Here is a 12214-nt window from a genome sequence, read left to right on the forward strand (position 1 = left end):
TAGTGTGTATATGTTAATCGCATATTCCCAATTTATCCTTCCCCCATTTCCCTTTTGATAACCATAAGTTTGCTTTCCTATGTCTGTGAAAACATTTAGAAATGTTTTCTAAATAAGTTCATTTGTATCATTTTTTTAGATTCCACATGTAAGTTATACCATATGATATTTGTCTTTGTCCGACTTACTTCACTTAGTATGATAATCTCTAGGTCCATCCATGTTGCTGCAAATGGCATTATTTCATTCTTTTTTATGGCTGAGTAATATTCCATTGCATGTATGTACCACATCTTTAACCATTCATCTGTCAATGGACATTTAGGTTGCTTCCATGTCTTGGCTATTGTAAACAGTGCTGCAATGAACATTGGGGTGCCTGTATCTTTTTGAATTAGAGTTTTCGTCTTTTCTGGATATATGCACAGGAGTGGGATTGCTGGATCATATGGTAACACTATTTTTAGTTTTTTAAGGACCCTTCATACTGTTCTCCATAGTGGCTGCACCAATTTACATTCCTAACAGGGTAGGAGGGTTCCCTTTTCTCCACACCCTCTCCAGAATTTATTATTTAGAGACTTTTGGATGATGGCCATTCTGACCAGTGTGTGGTGGTACCTCATTGTAGCTTTGATTTGAATTTCTCTAATAATTAGTGTTGTTGAGCATCTTCCCATGTGCCTGTTGGCCATCTGTATGTCTTTATTGGAGAAAAGTCTATTTAGATCTTCTGCCCATTTTTTGATCGGGTTGTTTGTTTTTTTGATATTGAGCTGTATAAACTGTTTATATATTTTGGAAATTAAGCCTTTGTCAGTCACATCATTTGCAAATATTTTCTCCCATTCTGTAGGTTGTCTTTTTGTTTTGTTTATCGTTTCCTTTGCTGTGCAAAAGCTTTTAAGTTTAATTAGGTCCCTTTTATTTATTTTTGCTTTTGTTTCCATTACTCTAGGAGATGGATCCAAAAAAATATTGCTGCAGTTTATGTCAAAGAGTGTTCTGCCTATGTCCAGTTTTCCCGGCGCCACTTGTTAAAGAGACTCTCTTTTCTCCATTGTATATTCTTGCTTCCTTTGTCATAGATTAATTGACCATAGGTGTGTGGGTTTATCTTTGGGCTTTCTATCCAGTTCTATTGATCTATATTTCTGTTTTTGTGCCAGTACCATACTGTTTTCATTACTGTGGCTTTGTAATACAGTAAGTTCCCTACATATGAACAAGTTCTGTTTCAATTTGTTCGTAAGTTCAACAAAGTTAGCCTAGGTGCCCAACTAACACAATTGGCTATTTAGTACTGTACTATGATAGGTTTAAAATACTTTTCACACAAATAATACATAAAAAACAAACAAACACAAAAAATAAAGAAAACATTTTTAATCTCACAGTACAGCACCTTGAAAAATACAGTAGTACAGTACAACAGCTGGCATACAGGGGCTGGCATCGAGAGAACAGGAAAGAAGACTTACTGACTGGAGGAGAGAGAGGGGGTGGGAGATGGTAGAGCTGAGGGATCGTCAGCAATAGGAGATGGAGGGCAAGCTGAAATTTCACTCATGCTTGATGTTGATGGCACAGGTTCTGGTTCCTTGCTGGACCAGATGCACGTTCACATCTTTGAAAGTTTGCAACTGGAAGTTTCGTATGTAGGGGACTTACTGTGTAGTCTAAAGTCAGGGAGCATGATTCCTCCAGCTTCATTCTTCTTTCTCAAGATTGTTTTTGCTACTCCAGGTCTTTTGTGTTTCCATACAAATTTTAAATTATTTTGTTCCAGTTCTATGAAAAATGCCATTGGTAATTTGATAGGAATTGCATTGAATCTGTAGATGGCCTTGGATACTATGGTCATTTTAACAATATTGATTCTTCCAACCCAAGAAAACTGTATATCTTTCCATCTGTTTGTGCGGTCTTCAATTTCTTTCATTAGCGTCTTACGGTTTTCTGAATACACATTTTTTTAAATAAATTTATTTATTTATTTTTGGCTGCGTTGGGCCTTTGTTGCTGCGTGCAGGCTTTCTCTAGTTGCAGCGAGCGGGGGCTACTCTTCGTTGCGGCGTGTGGGCTCCTCACTGCTGTGGCTTCTCTTGTTGCGGAGCACAGGCTCTAGGAGCATGGGCTTCAGTAGTTGTGGCATGCAGGCTCAGTAGTTGTGGCACACGGGCTTAGCTGCTCTGCGGCATGTGGGATCCTCCTGGACCAGGGCTCGAACCCGTGTCCCCTGCATTGGCAGGCGGATTCTTAACCACTGCGCCACCAGGGAAGCCCCCACATTTTGTAAAAGATGTAATAGCAGTGAATCCACACTTACGGCAGCTGCCACATCACACCCCCACCACCCCTGGCAGATGGGACAATTAATAAGCCCACTTTTACAATTTTAGACTAGAGAGGCCAATAGGAGTAGAATAAAATGTGTAGGTTTTGGAGTCTATCAGATCTTATTTGAGTTTCCTTTCCACTGTTTTAGCTGTGTGACCTTAGACTATTTACTTGACTTTTAAACCTGCTTCCTGGACAATGTGGAATTTAACCTGAGCCCAGTGATCCCAGAAAACAGTGAAGATTAAGATATCCTCACACCCTTTGTGTTCCAAAACAGCTCACTGCAAGGAACCACCCTTCCCTATGAGACTTTTGTAAAAGCTGCAGATGTCTTCCTTGTTTACTTATGACAGGGCACACACAGCCTCCAAATTCCCATTCTTTGCTTTGTAAACCGTTAGCTGAACTGTTTGTCCCTCTTGATCAGTCAGAATAAGATGCTTGTTAACCAAACTTTTTGTTAAGCTTTTCTGACGTCTCCAGCTCCCTGAACTTTCGTCCACCCTCAGCCTGAACCAGCATACAGCCCCCTCAAAGGATCCCTCCCAGAAATTAAGCTAGCCTCAGGGTAAAACAATCTCTGATCTACTATCTAATTTCACCATCCTTTCATCCCACTTTCTCACACCTGGTTCTCTCTAGCTTTGTTTCCTGCTCTGTAAAAGGGAACCCTTTTTGCCTAATTCTGGAGAGGTTTGCACATCTTTAAAGTAGTCCCCCCTCCCCCTTTACAATAATCATTTTGAACTAAAGTTTCTCCTTACTAAGTCTGGATTTGTTTTTTATTTGACACTCCTTTGTTGAATGAGGATAACAGTATGTCTGGCACGCAGTACGTGCTCAATAAATGGAAGCTGCTATTATTATTACTGAAGATAACATCCCAAATGAGAAAGATGAGGCCCCACTCAGCTCCCAGCTTGGGTCCAGCTCCAGAGCCCACCCTTCCCACCACTAAGGCTCAGGAGAGCATGGCCCAGACGATGGGGGAAGCCATGTTTGGACCCTGTCATTTCAAAAGTGTATGGAAAACACTGGACTGAGTCAGAAAAATCTATTTCTACTCTTTTCTGACAGTCACCTACTGTGTGACCATGTGAAACCCCTTTGTCTTTTGAGGACCCACTTTCATGAGAACTTTGGCTTGGATCAAGAGTTTTCAAACTGTACCCCACAGCACCCTAGGGCTCCACAGAGAGGCCCTGGTGTTTCACATGTTGCCTCAGAATTCTAACTTTTAAAAGGTGTTTAAATACTTTCTCAGCTATTCTTCAAAAAAACACCTGCTCAAGTATATTCTATGTCCTATTTTAACCCACAAGACATCACAAGGGCATTATCTTGTGCCACCAGGTTAACTAGCTTTAGTACAGGCTCAAGTTAAAGCTTTTCCTGACACCTCCCCTTAATGGAGGACCATCCTGAGTTTGAAAAAAGAGCTGTTGGAAAGGACCACCGTGTGTAACTACTCATCTAGTAAAATCAAAGTTGCCTTGATTCTGTGCAAGTAAAGCAAAACCAAAATGTACACTGGATGCTGAGACTGCTATAAGGCTGGAATATCATTCATAACCCTGAGCAAAACAACCTCATTGGTCTAAAGCTGTGCTGTCCAATAGAACTTTCTGCGATAATAGAAACGTTCTATGTCTATATACTGTAGTCACATTTGCCTAGTGAACACTTGAACTGTGGCTAATGTGACCAAGGAGCTGAATTTTTTTTATTTATTTTAATTTAAATTCAAATAACCACACGTGGCCAGTGGTTATCTAGATAGCCTATTTACAATAAACAAATCTTTGAGGGACTTCCCTGGTGGCGCAGTGGTTAAGAATCCGCCTGCTAATGCAGGGGACATGGGTTCGATCCCTGGTCCAGGAAGATCCCACATGCCACAGAGCAACTAAGCCCGTGAGCCACAACTACTGAGTCTGTGCTCTAGAGCCCGCGAGCCACAGCTGCTGAGCCCACGTGCCACAACTACTGAAGCCCGCGCGCCTAGAGCCCGTGCTCCTCAACAAGAGAAGCCACCGCAGTGAAAAGCCTGCACACCACAATGAAGAGTAGCCCCCACTCGCCGCAACTAGAGAAAGCCCATGCGCAGCAATGAAGACCCAATGCAGCCAAAAAAATTTTTTTTTAATCTTTGAAATTTCAACTTGGAAAGTTAATTTAGACTGTTAAGATAACATCTTCATGTGTTCTTTATATTGGAGTTTTCCCCAGTCATTACGTTTGAAAACAAACAAATGATTCTTCTAAAACTTTCACAAAAGCAAACAGGTCTCTAGGAGCCTTTTAAATTCTATGATTCTTAACGAAAGACACAGATTGTTACCGATCCAAGCCCTAGGACTCTTTAATCAATAGAAATTGATAAGAGAATTTCAGGCAAGACTTTATTGGGCCTTCTGCTGTAGCATGAGGAAGAGAAGATAAGAAACAGGTCCCCAAGGGGAGCTGCTTGGGTCCTTAAATGGGTTAACAATGGCGGAGAGGGGGGAATCCATGGGTTGGGCAGGAGGCATAGCTTAGGTGGTCTGCCCACCCCCTCTGTTTTGCCAAGTGCAGGGATCATACTGGGTACCCTGCTTTTGCTCTGGGCACCTCAGAAATGGCAGTTGGTTTGTGGCCTTTTTGTTTCCTATTGTTCATAATTGCCCCAACTGCACATGCGTACATTTATTTTCAGTCACTTACAGTTACTTTGTATCCTTTGGCTCGAGGAGACGTTTGTCCAGGTGCAAGCACTCTGGTAGAGGGTCCCAGGTCCCAGCCTATCTCAAGATGATATTTCACCTGGAGAAGAGACTCCTCCTGGGATACCTTGCTCTTTAAATATCAAAAAGTCTGTTATCACATGAAGAAAGGACTAGACTTGGTCTGCCTGGCTTGAGTGGACTCAGCCATCATCCAAGGGCAAAAGTCACAGGACAACCACGTGGTGAGGTAAGCACTTTAATTACCTAACTTTACAGATAGACAGTATTAAATAAGTTGTCTAAGGTGACATCACTGCTAAGGGGCAATGTAGGACTCAAATCCAGACCTGCCAAGTTCTTAACCATTATGCTGACTTCCTATTGACCTCAGCACTCATAGGTGCATTGTATAACAGAGAAAATATATAAGAGGGGATGTTTCCAAAGCCACGTGCTTGCCAATCTGCATTATCTCCCTGGAACTGAGCTCCAAATGTCTCCAAGGAAGGTGTGCCCTCTGACCTACCATGGTTGCTGGCAGGTGAGCGTGAGAAAAGGAGCTGCTTTAGGTGAAAACTCCCTAAGTCTCCAGTGTCCTGTCATAAATGCATTATAAAACGTCCCACATCTCACCTTGTTGTTCTCTCCAGGGACCAGCAAGTTCATATCTTCAATGATTTGATTCACAATAATAATATGTTGTACTAAAAAGAGATTTTCCTCTGAGAACCTAAAAGTTCTCTGTTCCACTTATTTTCCTGAAACCAGCCAATGAATATAGATTTGCCTCCTTTTTTTTCTTTTTTTTCTTTTTTTTTCCTTTTCTTTTTATCAGATTAGAAAGCTGAGGCCCAGAGACAGGAAGGCAGAGGCATCTAACTGGGGTGTCGGCAGGATTGGGAACAACTTCTAGCCAGACCCCAACCAGATTTCTCCCATCCCTCGCCAGTGTCTGTCTCCCTCTAGGATTCTAGTTAAAGTTATTTCTACACAAGGGGCTTGGTTTTGCTCCATCTTTTCCAAAATCCCCTCACCGAGGTACCTGGAGCCCTCGCAAGTACACAGAGAGGGCCAGAGGTCACACTACCCACAAGGCAAGCTTGAAAAGGGAGAAAATTTACAGAAATGTAAGCTATCGCCTTCCCACTCATTAATTTCTTCAGCAAACGTTCCCTGATTATGTGTGTGCCTTGTACTGTAAATAGTGCTAAGGAAGATGCAAAGAACAATACGGCATTCTCAAAAGGCTCGCTATCTAGCGAGCGATGACAAAAAGGCCATTAATTAATTTAATTATTTCACTGAGGAGTCTCAAGAACCAGGTTTACCATGTGTTGTCTGGGCCATGGTGTTTGAGGGAAAAAATTGAAAATGTTGTTCGTCAGTCTGCCATAGTTCCCATCCCTCTGCACACATAAGTGCTTACCCCAGACCAGCTTCACTCACTGGTACCGCCTCCAGGACCCAAAACACAGGTGAGTTTGAGACCCCTGCTTTCTAGTGGGATAAAAAAGACATTGTGATGGAAAAATGGCAGAAAACAAAAAGCACTACAGGAGCATGCAGGAGAAGACACCAATTGTGTAGCATCTGGGCCAAGTCTTCAGCAAGCTGAAGAAGAGAGATGGGGAAGGGCCCCCAGACCGAGGGCACAGCACGTGCAGTGGCCCAGAGACCTGGAAAGGGATGATGACATATTTGGGAGACTGTCAGTGGTTGGGCACAGCTGCCATATGGTAATGAGTAGAGAGATGGGGTTGAAAAGATAGGTTCCAGGCAGATCCTGACGGGCCATCTCTAAGACATTAGAACTTTCCTCTGTAGACTAGCAGGGGACTTCGAGCAAACATTGGATAAGGGAGAACTTGAAACAATTCCAGATTGATAATGTAGAAAGCTCACTAAAGTTTGGAGGGCAGCCTGTAACAGTAAGCGCTGGATAAAGGACTATTATTACAATAGTCGTGGAAGGATGAGGGATGCTGAACCAAGACAGTGGCTAATGTCACTCAGGCCACACGGCTGGCACTGGTGCGCAGCAACAGAGAACCAGAACTCACAGTTTCATAGTCACTGTGGGGTCCCACGCAGTGAGGTGGTGGTTGTTATTTAATGGATTCTTCATCTAAGGAACACACACAAAGCAGGTACAGGTCTCAATCTACAAACTCAGATGTACAAGAAATGCAACTTTATTTTTCCAAGACTAAAGAATTTCTAGTGTGAGTTCCTTTCATCTGGGTGGTGGAGATGCAATCTTTTTTTTTTTTTTTTTTTTTTTTAGATTTTTAGAAATTTCATATAATGTCTGAAACATTTATATTAACATATTTCCATACATATTTCCATACAAATACAAATATAAGATTTTTAGAGATTTCATGTAATGTCTGAAACATTTATATTAACATATTTCCATACAAATAACCCAATGAAAGTTTAGTATTAGTTGTTTTGTTTGTTTGTTTTTTTATACTGCAGGTTCTTATTAGGCATCAATTTTTTACACATCAGAGATGCAATCTTGATCAATGTGGGGACACATCCCAGAGCTGCATCTAACAAGATGTCTGTGGGGAGGGTGAGCTGTAGCATCGGTCCACACGGGCATCTGCAAGTGAACCCGGAGTGAACCAAGGTGCTGCCGAGTCATCCTTCTTCACAACCACAAGATCTGTCCGGGTCCAGCTCTGTCTCTCCTCCACTTCTGGGCTCTGTGCTACTCTCCACTCCTCGAAGATCATTAGGCAGCTTCCATCCTGGGTGGCCCATGCGAAAGAGATAGTCTCAGACTCTCTGAGGCCCTGTCTGGCTCCGTGACAATCTGGGGCAACTCCCACTCACACTGAGCCTTGCAGAACGTGTGGGCTGCCTAAGGCCCCCTCTGCCTACACCAAACATGCAGCCATCACCTCTCAGCAGTCTGGTCACCTCCTTGGGGCTCTGTGAACTTAGACGTGGCCCCTTTGCTCTTGGATTGCTCAACCATCTGCAAAGCAGGGGACACAGGTTCGAGCCCTGGTCCAGGAAGATCCCACACGCTGCGGAGCAACTAAGCCCGCGAGCCACAACTACTGAAGCCCGCGCACCTAGAGCCCATGCTCCGCAACAAGAGAAGCCACCGCAGTGAGAAGCCCGTGCACCGCAACCAAGAGTAGCCCCCGCTCACCGCAACTAGAGAAAGCCTGTGCGCAGCAACGAAAACCCAATGCAGCCAAACAAATAAATAAACAAATAAATTAATTTAAAAAAAAAAAAAGACCATGTGGTTGAAGGTGTGGCCCCTGGGAACAGCAGAGCAACCAGAACGAGACTAGAGCCGTGGAGCTGCGCTATGAGCCCTAGATTGCTTATCTTCAGATGATATATGAGAAATAAACGTTTATCATGTTTAAACCAAAAATAAAAATGCCGACAGTGGTATTTAAAATAGTAGTGTAGTATTATGGATTTTTAATTTTTTATTTATCTATTTATCATTGTTTTTTCCCTGGTTTACAAATATTTATGGTTAATTATATTTATTTTGAAATAAATAAATGTATTTGTTAATTAGACAAATTTTTACTGAGGGGTTAGTATGTGCCAGACACTGAGCAAAAAATTGAGGAAGAGGAATGAAAAAGACACACATGGTCCCTGACTTTGTAGAGGTGTTAATCTAGCAAAGAAAATAAGCATAAGACAAGTAATGAGCAGTAGTGATGAGTACTGTCACAGACAAGTGCAAGATTCTAAGAGAATACATGATAGGGGAGCATATGAGAGCGGGAGACAGTCAGAAAAGTCTATTTTGAGGCCATAAAGCAAATTCCAACAAATTTCAACAGAGAGAATGTTTGCTGACCATAATGCAGTCACATCTGCAATTGCTAACAAAAAGTTACCTTAAAAAATACCCATATGTTAGGAAATTAAGAGATATATTTCTAAATAACCTGTGGATCAAAGAAGAATTCATAATGGAAATTATAAAATATTTTAGCAAAAGTATTAGCTAAAGCAGTAGAAGAGAGACATTTATAGCCTTAAAATGCATATATTTGAAAGAAGAAAGGTTAAATAAAAATAAGTAAATATAATTTTTAAACACCTCAAGAATACCTTCATGGGGACTTCCCTGGTGGTGCAGTGGTTAATAATCTGCCTGCCAACGCAGGGAACACGGTTTCAAGCCCTGGTCCCTGAAGATCCCACATGCCGCGGAGCAACTAAGCCCCTGTGCCACAACTACTGAGCCTGCGCTCTAGAGCCCGCGAGCCACAACTACTGAGCCCACGTGCCACAACTACTGAAGCCCGCGCGCCTAGAGCCCGTGCTCTGCAACAAGAGAAGCCACCGCAGTGAGAAGCCCTTGCACCGCAACGAAGAGTAGCCCCCGCTCACTGCAATGAGAGAAAACCCGCAGCAACGAAGACCCAACATAGCCATAAATAAATAAATAAACAAGTAAATTTATTTTTTTTAAAAAGAGGGAAGTTTTTTTTAAAAAAAATGAATACCTTCATGACCTTGGAGTTGAGAAAAAATTTTTAAACATGACACAAAAGAAATTAACTATAAAGGGAAAAATTATAAATAAGACTAAATTCAAGTTAAGGACTTCTTCCAATTTTAAAGTGAAAAGGCAAGTCACCAAATAGGAGAAAATATTTATAACACCTATAACTGACAAAGAGCCCATTACAAAAATATATAAATATATTCTACAAACCAAGAAGTAAAAGACCACTCAATCGGAAGACATGCAAAAGATTTAAACAGGGTCAATTGTAGTAGCCAGGCAAATAATAATAATATTAATAATGATGGTGGCTTTATCTAGGGTGATAACAGTAGGCTAGAGAGATGTGAATAGATTCAAGAGATATTTACATGGTAGAATATTTATAATCATAAAACATTTGCTTTATTTTATGTTTAATTATATATATATATAACTGTTCAATCAAAGCTTCAAATGTATTTTAATAAAAATTACTGTGACTTCCCAAAAGTTAAATTCCTCATTCTACAGAAGGTGGTATTCTTTGTGTGAAAGTTTTCTTTTCCTCAGCAGACTTCCTAACCTACCAAGGAATAGAATATCATGACTAGAAAGTGATAACATAAGAATTGTTTTTTGAATTATCAGTTTGATGCATAGAGGTTCATGCGGAGCTATTTAACCCAGGTTGGCCAAAGGGGTTTCTGGCTGTCACCCATTGCTAACGTGAAGTTCAGTCAAGATGACAGCAATGAGCAAATTTCACTTCCTCCTATCATCCCAAGGTCCCAGGGCCCCCTTTATCCCACCCATATCTGAATATAAGAAAGAGTCTTTGTCTATCTATTGCCATTGTTTTTCTCTGGCAGAGTGGCTGGGAGTATTTCGGATGCTGTTGGGCCACAACCAGGGTCTGAGGGCAGAGCGTCACATGCAGGGGAGGTAGAAAGAGAATCAAGATTATACAACTGACCATCCAGGACCCTGAAAGGGCTCAGACTTGTTTCCAGTGAGTCAGCCAAGGCTGGGCCAGACAAGATCTCGAATCCTGAAACCTCGTTTCCTACTCCCAAAGCACCAGGAAAATAACACAAACAAGGTATCTGAGCTTCCTAAAATGAGATTAAACTGCTTCCACCATGAAGGTTTCCAAAGCTAAATGAAGTCAGGAATCATTTTTCATAAATATACTAAAGAACAATTCATTTCATATACACGAACTAGTAAGGCTGCATTTACTCAAGGACTTTTAAATTCATTTTAGTGTGATTAAATGGGCTCCTAAAAGTAGGACTTGTTGGAGAGATTCAATCTGACATTTTAGAAATAAGGGGGAAAGGTGAGACATTTCAGATTGTTCTATAATGAAGAAAGTAAGAACTCTCCATGGAATATGGAAACATAAGTATAAACATTGTCAGTCATAACAGAGATTTCCTACTTCGCAGTTTGGAGTTAGCTTATGCAGGTTGGAAGTCTAGCTCCACCGATTCTAGCTTCTAAATATGCAACCTTTGGCAAATGGCTTCACCTCCCTAGACCTCAGTTTTCTGCCCTGAGCAGGAGAAAAGTGGATAATAAAGTTCTCACCTCATAGGATTGTTGTGGGTATTAAATGAGATAACCCATATAAAGAACTTAAAACAAAGCCTGGCACATTCAGTAATAGCCGGGGTCATTCTAATTCCAGAGGCTGCTGGTAGCCGCCTCTAGACTGGCTTGAAGTGTAAAGGATGTTTCAGTTGCTGAACAGTGGTTTCCTGGAAGTTACCAGCACGTGGGCTAGAGAAGGGCCTGATGCTTGAAGTCTTTGGGCTGAGTCAAGCAGCCCACTGCCCTCAAACCAGAGTTCTCCTGCCATCTAGTGTCCGATGGCAGCAAATGCCTAAATTCCAAAGTCAAGGCCCCTTTCCTTGTGTCCCTCACTCATTATTCTCCTTTTCTACTCCAGGTTCCAAGTCAGCAAAACCACTTGGCTACCCCAAAGCTTCACGCTGTTTCACACTGTTTTGTTCAGGCAGCTCCCCGTGCCGGGCATGGCATTCTCTTCACTGTCTCATGTGCCAGGCAAAAACACCCACTTGTCGTATCCTCTAAGGAAGCTTTCCTGAGACACTTGGACTGCTCACTTCCTTCTTGCCAGCCGCGGTCACCCCGTATTAGCACATCTCTTCCAACACTACCTGTCTGCCCCCTTCACCCTCACCAAGGCTCCCCTGTGGACCCTCGCCCCTACCGCAGTGCCTCGTGCCTAGCACGCACCAGCTACAGTTGTCCCTTGGTATCCGCGGGGGGGTTGGTTACAGGACCCACTGCGCACACCAAGTCCTGACGCCGACACTCAAGTATCATAGTCGGCCCTCCATATCTGCGGATGCGGAACCCACGGATACCGAGGGACGACTGCATGTGCTTAATCAATGAATACATAGGACAGTAAAGTTGGAGGTGGGGTGGGGCATTCCTGATAGAACTGCTCCAGGAGCTCAGAAACAGCCCACTGTTACTGGCTTATAAATGCTTCATTGTCGATTGAATATCTGTAGCCCCTGCGTTGCTCCTTTGAGGTTAATAATTTCTTATTAGAAATAAATGCATAAACATACATCTACCGACAATCCAACAGTTCCACTTCTAGATATTTACCCAAGAGAAATGGACATCTATGTCTACAAAAGAC

The 12214-nt window shown here is 42.2% G+C and overlaps 1 long non-coding RNA gene across 1 annotated transcript in view; it reads right to left on the bottom strand.

Annotated features, from left to right (window-relative positions):
* The window catches only part of LOC309611685, a 732894-nt gene that overhangs the window by 555066 nt on the left and 165614 nt on the right, over nt 1-12214 (bottom strand). The window lies entirely within an intron of this gene.

Source organism: Balaenoptera borealis (assembly GCF_965194805.1).
Source record: "Balaenoptera borealis genome assembly, chromosome: 15".
NCBI lineage: Eukaryota > Metazoa > Chordata > Mammalia > Artiodactyla > Balaenopteridae > Balaenoptera > Balaenoptera borealis.